Source organism: Haliotis rubra, unplaced genomic scaffold (assembly GCF_003918875.1).
Source record: "Haliotis rubra isolate DU_JTF1 unplaced genomic scaffold, ASM391887v1 Scf308, whole genome shotgun sequence".
Lineage (NCBI taxonomy): Eukaryota > Metazoa > Mollusca > Gastropoda > Lepetellida > Haliotidae > Haliotis > Haliotis rubra.
The window spans coordinates 264,892-280,835 of record NW_025766978.1 but is presented as its reverse complement, the minus strand read 5'-3'; positions in this window follow the sequence as shown (position 1 = coordinate 280,835).

Here is a 15,944-nt window from a genome sequence, read left to right as displayed (position 1 = left end):
GTCGCGTTGTCGCGCGTCGCCCTATCTAAGATGTGTAAAAAGAAGCCTAAAAATTCACTAAAACGCGACACGCGACAATGCGACATATTATATGTCGCATTGTCGCGTTTTTAGTCATATGTTATAATACATACTATACTCAATATTTTAATAAGCGCGACGCGACAATGCGACAACGCGACATTTCATCAAAATGTCGCGTTGCTGCATTGTCGCGTGTCGCGTTTTAGTAAATTTTAGGCTGTTTTACACATCTTACATAGGGCGACGCGCGACAACGCGACATATTTTGACCTTGAAAATTGTCGCTATGTCGCGTGTCGCCCTTTGAGGAATGAAAAATATATTATTCAAAAACGCGACACGCGACATCACGACAATGCGACAAATGGGCGAAATGTCGCGTTGTCGCGATGTCGCGTGTCGCGTTTTGTTTAATTTTGCTTGTATTTGAGAGGGCGACAACGCGACAATGTCCCTTCCAGGATTCCATAGTATACTATACTGAAATACTACAACATATCCACCATGCCGAGATTGGTACAGACACTACCCAGGACCGGTAGTTCCTTGTGTCACAAGCAGTAGTTAGAGTTACACGAAACAAACTTCACGGAATTTACAGCCTTTATTCTGCATTTACTGATGTGTTCATCATAAAACACGCGCATTATCTCACGCGCATTCACATCTACGACACTCACACACATATACATATACACATGTCGCCAGTGAAATCAGCAAATGAATGTTTGAATATTAAGCAGAACTGGTTCACGTATCGACAAAAGTCAATCACGCCTCACTCGGGGAAGACATTTATCTATCTAGTTAACTCTTCCCTGCACGTTGAAACCTGTGACATTGCCATCATGTAGATATGGAACATGTCAAACTTATGCGAATATCGTACATGTCGACTTTGTAATATCAATGTCAATATTATTTGTTTATTTTTATTTACTTTCGTATAACATTCTCCACTGTTGTTTATCACGACATTTCAGAGCTACACCTTGCTCCACCTTGCCCAGGTGAATGCTGGGTGACTACATAGAGTTGATAAATACAAACATAATTCATGTTATGTTTACACGACACAACGTGGGATGAATGTACCAAAGTAGCAATATAATGACGAAGCCAATGGGATAAACAAGAGGACGTTCAATTAGGTTCAATTAAGCATTCGCTCTTCACGCCCACCATGCATTCAGGTAACGCATTTAGATAAGGGTTTATTGAATCTAATGTGAATGACTACTCGGGCATGTATTTAGATCGTGTTTGGGGTGTATTGAATCTAATGTGAGTGCCTAATCGGGCATGTATTTAGATCGTGTTTGGGGTGTATTGAATCTAATGTGAATGACTACTCGGGTATGTATTTAGATCGTGTTTGGGGTGTATTGAATCTAATGTGAGTGCCTACTCGGGCATGTATTTAGATCGTGTTTGGGGTGTATTGAATCTAATGTGAATGCCTAATCGGGTATGTATTTAGATCGTGTTTGGGGTGTATTGAATCTAATTTGAATGCCTAATCGGGTATGTAGTTAGATCGTGTTTGGGGTGTATTGAATCTAATGTGAATGACTACTCGGGTATGTATTTAGATCGTGTTTGGGGTGTATTGAATCTAATGTGAATGAATACTCGGGTATGTAGTTAGATCGTGTTTGGGGTCTATTGAATCTAATGTGAATGCCTAATCGGTATGTATTTATGTAGTTAGATCGTGTTTGGGGGTATTGAATCTAATGTGAATGAATCTAATCGTGTTTGGGGTGTATTGAATGTGAATACTCGGGCATGTATTTAGATCGTGTTTGGGGTGTATTGAATCTAATGTGAATGACTACTCGGGTATGTATTTAGATCGTGTTTGGGGTGTATTGAATCTAATGTGAATGAATACTCGGGCATGTATTTAGATCGTGTTTGGGGTGTATTGAATCTAATGTGAATGACTACTCGGGTATGTATTTAGATCGTGAATCTAATGAATCGAAGGTACTCGGCATGTATTTAGATCGTGTTTGGGGTGTGGAATACCGGGCATGTATTTAGATCGTGTTTGGGGTGTATTGAATCTAATGTGAATGACTACTCGGGTATGTATTTAGATCGTGTTTGGGGTGTATTGAATCTAATGTGAATGACTACTCGGGCATGTATTTAGATCGTGTTTGGGGTGTATTGAATCTAATTTGAATGCCTACTCGGGTATGTAGTTAGATCGTGTTTGGGGTGTATTGAATCTAATTTGAATGCCTACTCGGGTATGTAGTTAGATCGTGTTTGGGGTGTATTGAATCTAATGAATGAATGTAGTTAGATCGTGTTTGGGGTGTATTGAATCTAATGTGAATGAATACTCAGGTATGTATTTAGATCGTGTTTGGGGTGTATTGAATCTATGTATTTAGATCGTGTTTGGGGTGTATTGAATGATACTGCCTACTCGGGTATGTATTTAGATCGTGTTTGGGGTGTATTGAATCTAATGTGAATGAATACTCGGGTATGTATTTAGATCGTGTTTGGGGTGTATTGAATCTAATGTGAATGTCTACTCGGGTATGTATTTAGATCGTGTTTGGGGTGTATTGAATCTAATGTGAATGCCTACTCGGGTATGTATTTAGATCGTGTTTCGGGCATGGGTGTTTGGGGTGTATTGAATCTAATGTGAATGAATACTCGGGCATGTATTTAGATTTAGATCGTGTTTGGGGTGTATTGAATCTAATGTGATTTGAATGCCTACTCGGGCATGTATTTAGATCGTGTTTGGGGTGTATTGAATCTAATGTGAATGCCTACTCGGGTATGTATTTAGATCGTGTTTGGGTATTTGTTTTGAATCTAATGTGAATGAATACTCGTATTTAGATCATGAATCTAATTTAGATCGCATGTATTTAGATCGGTTTGGGGTGTATTGAATCTAATGTGAATGAATACTCGGGCATGTATTTAGATCGTGTTTGGGGTGTATTGAATCTAATGTGTAGGAATACTCAGGTATGTATTTAGATCGTGTTTGGGGTGTATTGAATCTAATGTGAATGAATACTCGGGCATGTATTTAGACGGAGTATATATGTAAGTTTTTGGATTTTGGTACATTGATGATCTTACCATGTACAACTCGATCTGCATGGAACCTTGGTAAACATTTGCTACGACGTTCCCCGTGAGTTTGTACATCTCTATGTGTGACTGTAAACATTAACAGGCTCTGAGGCTGACTAATAGATATGTTGTTTAGTTAATTCAGGCCATGTGTTACTTTGTGAGGTGGGCAGGTGGTGAAAGCGTATCCAAGTCACACTGGGTTCGATGCCCCTCAATAGGTACACTTCTCTGCCCCGCAGGTTAATAAATCATAGTTGTGTGATTGTTCCAGAAAGACTCTGCGAGTGTTGACACTATTCAGATTCCTTTCACATCCTGCACATTTCTCAGCGACCCGGCTCTGTTTCCTCTGCATTAAAAATAAACTCGTGGTGTCATCTTTCTGCATTAATCCCAGATAATTGACATGTGATGTAAACCTTTGAAATAAGCATCACTCAAGGCCCGATGCTTCATAAATGTCTCATTACCAACGACATGATAAATGGTTGGTGTTTAGCAGAAATATATATTGATAACTGGCGCTATGGTCATCCATCGTCCACATAAACCACAATTAAAGTGTGGCACAGAACGCGCCGTAACCAGAAATACCAGGTTACGTAATCAACTGGACGTATATCAAAATGAATCGTATTAGAAGGACATGATATATGTACATTAACGAGCAGCCAGAAAGTTACAATTTCCAATTTGAACGCACTGCACGAAGGGAAGTCAGTGGCAACAAAGGGAGACAACCTGAGTTGTGAGTAAGACATGTCAGACTTTTGGGTGTAATAAGCGAAATATTGACGTCATGTTCACGTTGACCGACCTCTGTCGCTGTCGGTCAGGATGCTTGACGCCATGTACACAGTGTGCGTGTGGTCGTGCGTGTGTGTGTGCACTCGTCCTCTTCATGAGACAACTTGCCTGACAATGTCCCAACAAGAGAGACAGAGACAGGAGCCGGCGGTTTATTCTACGATGAAGTCTACAATGATCACAGATACCGTGTCTGTGCTGTTGGCGACAGAACCTCAGCTCTGCCTCTCCGTGGGCGTTGTACCACAGGATTATTAATCGGAACCCTTGGAAACAAATTTCAACGGCGAGTAACGAGTACCAGCCTTTACCGACTTATGGTCTTTGAACTAGGCACCTTCCTCACCCAGGACAGATGGTCTGGAGTCTGGCCAGATGGTCTGAAGTCTGGACAGATGGTCTGGAGTCTGGACAGATGGTCTGAAGTCTGGACAGATGGTCTATCCACAACACACCTGTATGATGTTGGCACAGATGCACCAGTACTAGTAGACCGGATGGACCCTGGTTCCAACGACACAAATACCAACCGGTACTGAATCCTTGTGACAGCGGCTGGTGCTAATAGACAGACCCAGGTATTCATGTCCGGGCGATGTGTGTAGTCGTATGTTATTTTCTATGAGATTGGAGCTCATGAAGATAATTTTGGTCCTATCCCAATCGCTGCTGGCGCAGAGACAATATTCAACTTTAAATGCATTGTTTTCTTTCCTGGTTTTGCTATGGCATGTCACTTAGTTGCAAAAACCAAAAAAATATTATTAATGTTTTTCCCATCTGTGAAGATTTTGTTTTGCATTTCAGCGTGTTGGCGAATTAGGTAACAAAAAGATGAAAATCATAACTTACATAACGTTTGATTATTATCTACCAAAGAGATTCTTTTGGGCCTTAAAGGGTAAAAGTGGTGAATTATACTATTCAAAAAAAGAAACGAATAACCCAGAAATCTGTTGCGAAAATGTTGTATTTTCAAACATGTATAACTCGTCCACAAATAGACTTTAGTACATGAATTTTTGCATCAGAAAAAAGTAATGTCTATACAACCATGAGGATAATTTTAGATAACAGAGACGTTGAGCGCCATGGTGACGACGTAGCAAGGGCCCGACGTCGGATCTCCTGGCTCTCATTCTATCTCTCTCAACCTGTTCCGTACAGTTTGACCAGATAGGCACCCTGGCTGCTGTGCTCTCACCCGTGGCACTACGATCACGCAAATGTAGTTCCCGGATGTACCGACCTTGGGCTACAGTGGTGACTCGAGGTCTGCGTGTACGGGACGGTCATTTGTTATACCTGTTTGGTTGTAACGAGCTGTAAGCCGTGATATCGTGCTCAGACTAACATTACAACACCTGGCAGAGAAGATTGGTAATCTCCAGCGTGCATTCTTTCAATGGCGATGTTCCGTGTCGCAGCGTCAAGACGTGGCGTAGTGAATGACCTTGAAACTCCTTCAAAACGAATGCCGATTTCCGAAAGTAATCTGGATTTTTATAGCCAGACAGTGGATGCGCTTAACTGCACAATTTCAAATGGAAGGTGATTTCTGTTAGTTGCGTTGTGGTGATGCCTTTTTAATCCTTGTAAGAAATCTCATCAAAATAAAAAATTTCAGGTAAAGTCGATATTTTACTTGTGCAATTGTGAATTTGTTTGTTATCAACACTTCTGTTACATATTTTGACGATTGTTTGAACACAATAGGTAATTAATAGATTTTCAACGATACGAAGCGCGTATGCGTTTAATTTTTGGGATGGTATATTATGAATGGATTGCCCATATCAGTGACGCCACCAGAGAGTCACTACAAAGGTGGGCATGTACTTCTCTACCCTTGCTTCCGCCTCTCCAGAACACAAAGTGAGTGTATCGTGCCTGGCGCCGCATTGTACAATAGAACTCCGACCATGCCAAGTCGCACTCTGAAAAAGAACAGTCATTTAAGTGATCGATGGATCTCAAAGTCCTGAAATAAATAAACCCAAATTACCAACTGGCTGGGACCCTTCAGAGCGTTGTAAAATAGTGCAACTTGCAAGACGAGTCACCTACTCGACGAGGAGTAGGCGTGTGTTCGCACGCAAAGCAATGGTTTAATTGCTATTGTAATAGTTCTAAAGTTCTTGCGGTATAAAACTATTCCCATAAAATCACTTAGAGACATATACATGCATGCGTGAAGTCACACGCTGAATTGAACTGAATTTTTAATGACTTTTGAAAAAAAGACAGGAAACGTGTTAAGAGGATGAATATAGCGATTTACGTAAGTTATTTGGCAGACACGTAATACTTTTTATTGCTATTCTCCACAGTAATGTAGCTGCATTCGTGTTGATTATCACTCCGCATGTAAGAAAAAAACCTATGGCAAACACGCCGGCTTTTGAGGCACTCGCAGCCCGCGAGAATAACTTACTCAACAAGTTTTACCACTTCGAGTTTTTTCTGTTCATTTTTTCCCATTGTAAATTCGATCTCGTATCGTCTGCGGTATTGACAAGGAGATTTGAAAGGCGCTTGAGAGACAAATTCCTCGTAAGAACTAATTAATCAAATTCTTGCCACAGGCCCTACTTTATGGTAAAAGTTACGCCTTGTTCAGAGCCAAGCGAATGAATACATCCTCGAGGAAAAAGTTCGGATTAGATTGCAAAGAGTCACTTCTGGAGGATCGACTTGCAGTACGTGCTTGTGAAGGAAATGCTTGTTGTACATCGTGGTTTGATTTAAATCAATTTGGGCTGTCCAGGTATATAGCAGCTATGACATCAATTCTGTGTAGTTAGGGGTATTTCAATATATCGAAGGCTAATGAGGTCATCTGCATCCGCTTCAAGTCTGGTGTCACACATTGAGCTGTAAGGTAGGGACTTGACCACCACCTGGGTAGTCCAATCATGATCAAGTATAATTGTCCACGAACATGATCTGCAGACGTGATGCTTAGTTAACCGTGAATACAGCATAGTGTGGCGCATACTGTGGCGCCCGTGAGCATTCTGTCATTGAATACATGCCCATCTGTAATCTCTGTCTGATTGCTGATATTAATCTGTTTGGGCGTGTACAAGACAACTGTAGGTGTGTGCACCAGTGATTGTGACTGACGGCAACTTGAACTGTTTTGCATAATGTCGCTCTACCGACACAGAATGGAGTGACGCCTCAACACAACCATATCCAAGGTTGCCCGAGTTTTATATAAGTAGTCTTCACTTCTTGGAGGCGTTCGCTCGTCACGCCGAAGACCCGGGTTCGATTCCCGACATGGGTACAATGTGTGAAGCCCATTTCTAGTGTCCCCCGCCGTGATATTGCTGGAATATTGCTAAAAAGCGGCGTAAAACCACACTAACTCACTCACTTCTTGGAGTGGCATTTAGAAGTTGGTGTGGTCAACTGTGGGGAGAGTTGTATCGATATACAACTTCTTTATTATTAATGTAAAACTTGCCCCGTTGTTCAGCAGTATCTTAATCAGAACAATCTGAATGTGTGACCCTGGCCCGTAGGTTGCCTGATTTGTCACCCATGCAGGTTACACACCACCAAATGTTTTCCCATAGACTTCTATAGTAGCCTTATATTTTTTTTAAAATAATCCAGGCTATCAACAGCCATTCCATGTGCACATGGGTACACTATGGCCTTTAAACTACCATAAAACACACCATCTGGCCAACTTGTCCGGCTTGTTTTGCGAGCACAGGAAGCGGAACACATCAACCCCAGATCCGCACCAAATGTCACCTACTGGAAAATATCTGTACACACAATAAGCATAAGTCATGGTGATGAAAATCACAGCACTGAATACTTAAAATTGTGGTCAGTTTTAATTGCTGGTTGGATATGCTTTTAAAAAACATAAACATCTTACACTATTTCATCCAATCACAGCTGTCACATGTCTCTATCTCTTCATTTGTTTACATACGCTTCTCGCTCAGTGAGCAAGCGATTCTCATTTAGTGTAGTATAACCTGCAACACGTCTGGAATGAAATGGAGTGACGTTTACGATGTTATCCAAATCCTTCAACAAAGCTGCAGGTACCCCACAAGGTATTTCCTCGGGTACCAAATGATCTTTCCCGGTATTTCACATTGAAACATTTGCAAACGTTTTTAAACTTAAGACACATCTTGTAACTGGAATATACTATACCAAGATGCACACAATACAACATGTCATTACACTAAGGGCAACGGATAGAGCATGATGACACCTTGTTGACCCCTTATTCCTGCTGAGGAAATTCCGTTTGGAATGGGATACTAGTATTCTGGTTTACCATGAAGGTTGTTCTTCGGAGACTTTGTCAGAGCCTGTATCACTGGTTTGCCGAACATTGTGTGTTCATTATGCACGGGTTCCTCATGGAGCCTCGATGTCATCATCAGCATCCAGCGTTATATGGGGCCGTCATTTGTTGCTAAAGTGCTGTCGGAAATGCTAGAAAAATGCTTTTTGACTTATATTTAAAATCCAGAGGTATTACAGTTACTTAAATAACAAATATCACTTCAAAAAACATCTACCTAATTTAGACCGAGGGAATAAATTTTGAGACATGCTCTAAAATGTGTTTTTACTGATGAAAATACCAAAAACTTAGAAAAATATGGGGTAGTTGGAAGTTATTTGAAACAAACATTAACTGCCTGTGTTACGTCATCAGCATGCACGGTATCGACAGGTGAAATTGACACCTGAGCACACGCTCGGGCGAGGGGTCATCTCAATAGATGTTTTCTGCAAAATGTTGAATATGTGTACGTATAGTATACGTATCAGTTATGTAAGGGATCATTTGTGTATGTGTGTTTGTTTTGAAATAAACATACGAATTACTGTACATTGGAAAGAATCCTATCACTTGAGTTATCTTATCGATTGATTGTAGAAATGTGCAACGTTTTAATAAATGTTTTGTATGTCAACAGTATATTTCATTGAAAAAATATGGATGTAATTGGGTCAGTTTAATCTAGTTGTGAACATTGGCCAAAGATTTAACGAAGTCACTGGTGTAGCTTCTTTAGAATATATATATTTTTCTTCTCATAAAGTTTGTAGACCGCCCGTTTAAGCACTCCCTTGTCAAAGTTGTCAAGGATGGTTTTACGTCCCGGTTTTGCATTTGAGACGGTCCCTGTCTTGTCTGATTTGTTTACAATATTGTAAACTTGTTGGTAAGACATGCCAACAGCTCTACAAGTTCTGTAATAAACCCTTTCTAAACTAATGAAAGGTTTACCTCTGTCTTTTTTAAGCAGAAAAAAACTATAAACCTTTGCAACAATCGACTGCAAATCGTTGGCCATAGTGCACACTGTGATAAAGATGTGCATGCATGACGGGAAACTTATTTATCAAGACTTAACATTTATATTAATATTTCTTCAATAAAGAAAACGATAATTAAGTAAAGTAACACAAACATTCAACATTTATTTGTTTAGGAAAAACGTTAATTCATATTTTTACACCACCTGTATTATTAGCATAAATGTAAAGACTATTTCAGATTTCTGTTGTTGAATCTTAAGCTGCTGTTTTGGTACCAAATTCTCTCCTGTAAACTGCCCTTTAAATGCATGGGAATGTTTAATCGATTGAAATAAAAATTAGGTAGACAATAGGCGAGTTGATATATTGACAACATAGTACATTTATCACCTTTATAAAGATATTAAGGCTAAAAAGCATTTTTCTGGCATTTCTGACAGTACTTTAGTCGCATTGCCGATGTGCCCTCAAGAATCAAGCACCACCCATTTTGTATATGATACGTACGAAACCACTACACGTTGATGTACATTCTTCGAAACATTCCACGTATTGAAATCGTAACTGTAACATAGTTTGCTCTGAGTGAAAAACAACAACAACAAAAACAACAACAACAAAATTGAAATGTGATAGCAATTTACTCCCAGCAATCTGAGAAGAATATGCAAAAACATTGAATAAATACACAATGACACTTTAGAAAGTGGGTGTGGGTTCGAATCCCTGATGTGCCCGTGAAGGTCCGGGTTAGAATATTGATCTTCAGTGGCCCATGCTTGTCGTAAGAGGCGACTAACGGGATCGGGTGGTCAGGCTCGCTGACTTGGTTGACACATGTCATCGGTTCCCAATTGCGCAGATCGATGCTCGTGCTGTTGATCACTGGATTGTCTGGTCCAGACCCGATTATTTACAGGCCGCCGCCATATGGCTGGAACATTGCTGAGTGCGGCGTAAAACTAAACTCACTCACTCGAATCCCTGATGGGACTCAACCAAAGACAAAGGTACTAGAATCCGCACTTTACTCAGAAAGTGCAATCCCAAATATAACATATGAATATCAAGAATGCCGGAAAGTAGGGCCACCATGACTACGCCATTATATACTAAGCAGCAAAGGAAACGTCAGTTTGGAATTTTCCGTCGCAGAAACGGATAACTGTAAACTCATTTAATGCTTTTGATTGTATATTTTTGACAAAATCTCCAACTTTACCTCAGCAAAGACATGACTTCCCAAACTCGGAATGGAACCCAGGAAATGGTCTCAAAAACGCAACCTGATCTCGGAGATGGTACGGTGTTCTCTATGTTTTTCATGCAACTCATGCTGCACGTGCTGTTCACAAGGACCAGCCCTATAAATTGCACCCCGAAACCTGGTTGACATTCACATTACAACGTCAGCACGATGCCGCGACTCACGACATCTCAGAGGAGCAAGGCGCTAGGAAGACTTGTAGCTGGCCACACTGCACAAGCCGTTGCCAATCACTTCCAGGTCAACGTTCGGACCATCTACAGGCTGCAGGAACGTTTCCAGGCCACCAACACCACAAATGATCGCCCCCGTACTGGCAGACCAAGGGTGACCACAAGACCGCCATGTTGTGCGACAGCATGTGCAGAATCCCTTCATGTAGGCATCCGAAACAGCACGCCAGACAGTGGGAACACACTGAAGACCAATCAGTACTGATACAGTACGCCGACGTCTTAACAGCGGGAACCTCCATTGCCGTAGACCTTACCGTGGACCTGTCCTTATCCATCGTCATCGGCGTGAACGTCTACAGTTTGCCCTACAACACCGAAACTGGCGATACAGGCAATGGGGAACTGTTCTGTTCACAGATGAGAGTCAGTACCGCGTATCAACTGCAGATGGCAGAACACGAATATGGCGACGACGTGGCCAGCGTTACTCAGACCAATGTGTTATGGAAAGAGACTCACGGGAAGGTGCAAGCATCATGGTATGGGGTGGAATAGGCCTGAACCAGAGAGTGGGTCCTGTGGTGTTCCAGAACCTTGGTCCAGGGAGAGGAGGCGGCATCACAGCGGAGCGCTACATCGATCAAGCTCTCAGACCCCACGTCATACCACATGTCGCACGTCACCGGAACAACATTTTCAAGCATGATAACGCCCGGGCCCATACTGCCAGAGCTACAATGGTTATCTGCTTCAACATTATGCAGTGGCCAGCCCTTAGTCCTGATTTAAACCCAATTGAACATCTCTGGGATGAAATTCAGAGGAGACTGAATAATGTCATACCAAAGCCGAACACAGCCAATATTTTGCGCCAGGCCTTTCTCAGAGTGTGGTTCCAGGTGCCAGTGGCCTTCATCAATCGGTGCACTCCATCCATAGACGCTGTGCTGCAGTTATTGCCGCTCGTGGTGGTCACACTAGATATTGAAGTCAAGAGTCTGAATGGAGTGCAAACGTTCACGGAATGCCTTGAAATGCTGCTGAGTTATATATTGATGTGTCAAGATATTGTACACAAGAAATGTTTTTGATCCGCTTATTATGTCATTTTCTGTAATGATTTGATTACAGTGCCTATCTAATTTTGAATTCGTACTGACGGGTTTTTTTGCTGCTCAGTATAGTTCTCAAATAATGATTGCTGTGATTGTATAAACCACCACTGGTACCACATCAGTAACTGATGTAGCCATGCCTCACCAGACTCCTCCTCATACTGGCGAACAAGCGTCGAATTCTCAGCTTCTGAATCCTCTGCCAATCCTCTGCCATTCCATGTGCAGATCCTGCGTCAATTCCTGCAGATTTTGAACTGGCTGATCTTTAGCTCTAACGTGGCGTCGACGATGTGCGATGTGATTCCTATCGGGGCTCCTTCTGAGCCATGGAAATGAGTGAGTGAGTGAGTTAAGATTTTAAGTCACATCGGCAATATTTCAGCCATATCGTGACTAAAGCAAGTTATAAATCTATCAACAATTTAAGTGAAATGATAAAATTCTGCCGACGAAGGACAGTAAAACAACTAGATTATCACAGATATACATGTAAAACTAGTAATTGAATCTAAAACATTTTAACTAGAGGGGACAACACAATATAAAAATGGGCTATAGATCGCTAACAACTGAAGTTAGATCACCATACTAGAGACCATGGGGACTTACAGTACATTTGCTTCCTGCATGGGCCCTAGCTGGATTCACATCATCCCTTCAGCTGTTAGCAATTGAGATAAATCTAGCCATACGTTAAAATTACACATATTCTACGATTAAAAAATGGAAAGTTGAAATGTACTTTGAATGTTTTGGGACTTATGTACCCTCTCGGGAGGACAATAATTTTACAGTACTTTAACCCCCCTCGAGGATACAGCCACTAACAATCTGTGTTACTAATTGAACTTCCAATCATAAAATATTTAGCTATTTACAAATCTGTTAATAAATCTAATTCTTTTAAAAAGGCAATAACTAAATGAGAACGAACATTATTAAAAAGATCCTTCAATGTTTTGACATTAAAATACTTATCCCTTGTGACGGAATATTCTAATGCAGTCAATCAGGACATGCTTGACTGTGATCCTTTCATCACAAGGGATACAAAACGGAGGATCTTCGCCTTTCAATAAATATTCATGAGTATATCTGGTATGGCCAATGCGACATCTTCGCATAATGACCTCTTCAAATCTGGACTGACAACCCAAGTAGGTGTAACCAATATAGGGTTTTATTGCATGTAACTTATTAATACCTACTTGGGCGTCCCACTTCTTCTGCATCAGATCACGGATGTAAGTTCTAATGCCAGCTTTATAATCAGAGTATGGAATAAGAAGTGGTGTCACAGATTTGTTGAGTGCTGCCTTGGCAGCAAGATCAGCCATGGTATTCCCAGAAATGCCAACGTGGCTGGGTAACCAACAAAAGACGATGTCGCACTGGGCCAGTAGCAAGCTCATTATACAATTCAATAATGTCTAATAAAAGTGGATGTTTACAAGAAATATTTTTAATAGCCTGAAGACATGAAAGGAATCGGAAAAGATTATGTACTGTTTATGTTTAGGATGTCTTTGAATATATTTAAGAGCCGTTAATATGGCGTTTGGTTTCTGCTGTAAATATAGAGCTGTTATCGGGTATTCTAGAAGATATTGTTCTGATTCAATGACAGTGGCACATGCCACTGCGCCACCATCCTTGGACCCATCTGTAAATAAGGATTTGTATGTATTATATTTATTTCTTAATTGACTAAATTCTTGTTTATACTGTAATTCATTTGTTTCTGATTTTTAAATGTAGTTAATGTTAGGTCAACTTGTGGCCTAAACCAATTGCCAAGGCGGAGAAGAAAGAAGACGGAAGGAGCTATATTTTCCAGCTCAATGCCGGCAGCAGAAAGAAATGGTTTAATTCTTAAACCAAGAGGCGGAACAAGAGAAGGCTTTTTGTTGTACAACTCCTCATAAGAAGGATTGAAAACACAGTTAAATGCAGGATTAGACTCGTTAGAATAGAGTTTTGTTATATACTGTAAAGAGAGTTTGATACGACGTTGGGTAAGGGATGGCTCATCAGCCTCAACATAGAGACTATCAATAGGAGAAGTTCTAAAAGACCCAAGACAAAGTCTCAGACCTTGATGGTGGACTGAATCTAAGAGTTTTAAGTTGCTTGTGCAGGCTCCACCATATACGATGGAGCCATAATCAAGCTTCGAGCGGACAAGTGATCTGTAAAGGTGTAGGAGCGTAGTTTGATCCCCTTCCCACCTTGAATTAGACACGACTTTCAATAAATCGAGTGCCTTCAGGCATTTAGTTTTAGGATTTAATATGCGGAAGAAAGGTTAAATGGGAGTCGAAAATCAGACCCAAAAATTTGGCCTCTTTGACAACCTTGATGGGAGTGCCATTTAAAAACAGTTCTGGGTCTTTATGAGGCTTATATTTTCTACAGAAGTGTAGACAATTAGTTTTTGATTTAGAAAATTTAAAGCCGTTTTCAAGACACCATTTATTTATTTTATTTAAACACAACTGCAGTTGGCGTTCAATAGTATGCATATTCTTACCGCGACAAGAAATGTTAAAATCATCCACAAAAAGTGATCCATCAATGGAATCGTTTAAAACCTTGGATAAACTGTTGATCTTAATGTTGAATAAAGTGACAGACAAAATACTGCCTTGTGGGACACCCTGATCCTGATTGTAATGGTCAGACAGGGTTGAACCCACTCGGACTTGAAATTGCCTGTCGGTTAAAAAAACTGTGAATAAAAAGAGGTAAACGACCCCTTAAACCAAAATCATGTAAATCCTTCAAAATGCCATGCTTCCAGGTGGTATCGTATGCTTTCTCAAGATCAAAGAATATCGATACTGCATGTTGTTTATTTATTATAGCATTTTTACAAAGGATTCTAAACGTACCAAATGATCAATGGTACTACGATTTTTCCTGAAACCACATTGAATATTTGTTATGAGCTGATTGGTTTCAAGATACCATGTTAATCTATTATTTACTATTCGTTCCATGGTTTTACAGACGCAGCTCGTTAAAGAGATTGGTCTGTAATTAGACGGATCTGTATGATCCCGGCCAGGCTTTGGTATAGGTACTACTATGGCTTTACGCCACGAAGTTGGAAAATTTCCTGAACTCCATATTGTATCAAAAATATTTAAAAGTGTTTCCAAACATGAATCAGGTAAATGTTTCAAGAGCTGATAGTGTATATTATCAGCTCCTGTTGCTGTATCATGAGCTTGCTCAAGGGCAGTACGTAACTCATGCATTGAAAATAATTCATTGTAGTCTTCTCCATTGTCTGATGTAAAATTTATTCTTTCTTCTCCTGTTGTTTCTGATGTTTTTGAAACTCAGGGACATAATTGGACGAAGACGAATGTTTGGCGAGAGTTTCACCAAGCTTATTTGCAATGTCAGCCTTATCAGTTAACAAATTATCACCGTCCTTTAAATGATGAACGGTAGATTTGGAACCTTTGCCCTTTATTCTTTGATCATGTTCCACACCTTTGACATCGGTGTTCGAGAATTTATTTTGAAACATAGTTTCGCCAAGACTGACGCTTATTCTGTTTAAAACTGCGTCGCGCCTTGGCATTTAACATTTTAAATTTATCTAAATTATGGACAGTAGGATGTCGGCGAAAATATTTTCTGCTTTCTTCCTACACTTTCTGGCCTGTTTACATTCGTTATTGAACCATGGTTTACGAATATGTGGAACCGCAGAGGACTGAGTAATTGTTCTGTCAGCAATGCCATTAAGGATATCAGAAAACAACTGAATAGGATCTTCACTGTTGCTAAACCGATCATGAGTTAATTGTTCAGCACACAGAGTCTCAATAATGATTCAGTCAGCCCTGGCAAAGTTCCTTCTCGATAAAGGTGGATCATCACCAGGGTTGACTGTTTTGAGAATGGTGGGGAAGTGATCACTCCCACATAGGTCGTCATGGACCAACCATTCAAATTCATTATACAAGCTGGAGTCGGCAATTGACAGATCCAGGGAAGAATATGTTCCCGTACCTGGATGTAGATAAGTGGGAGAACCATCGTTATATATACACAGGTGATTATCGGAAATAAATTCCTCAAGGATTTTACCTTTAGTATTAATATGGTCAC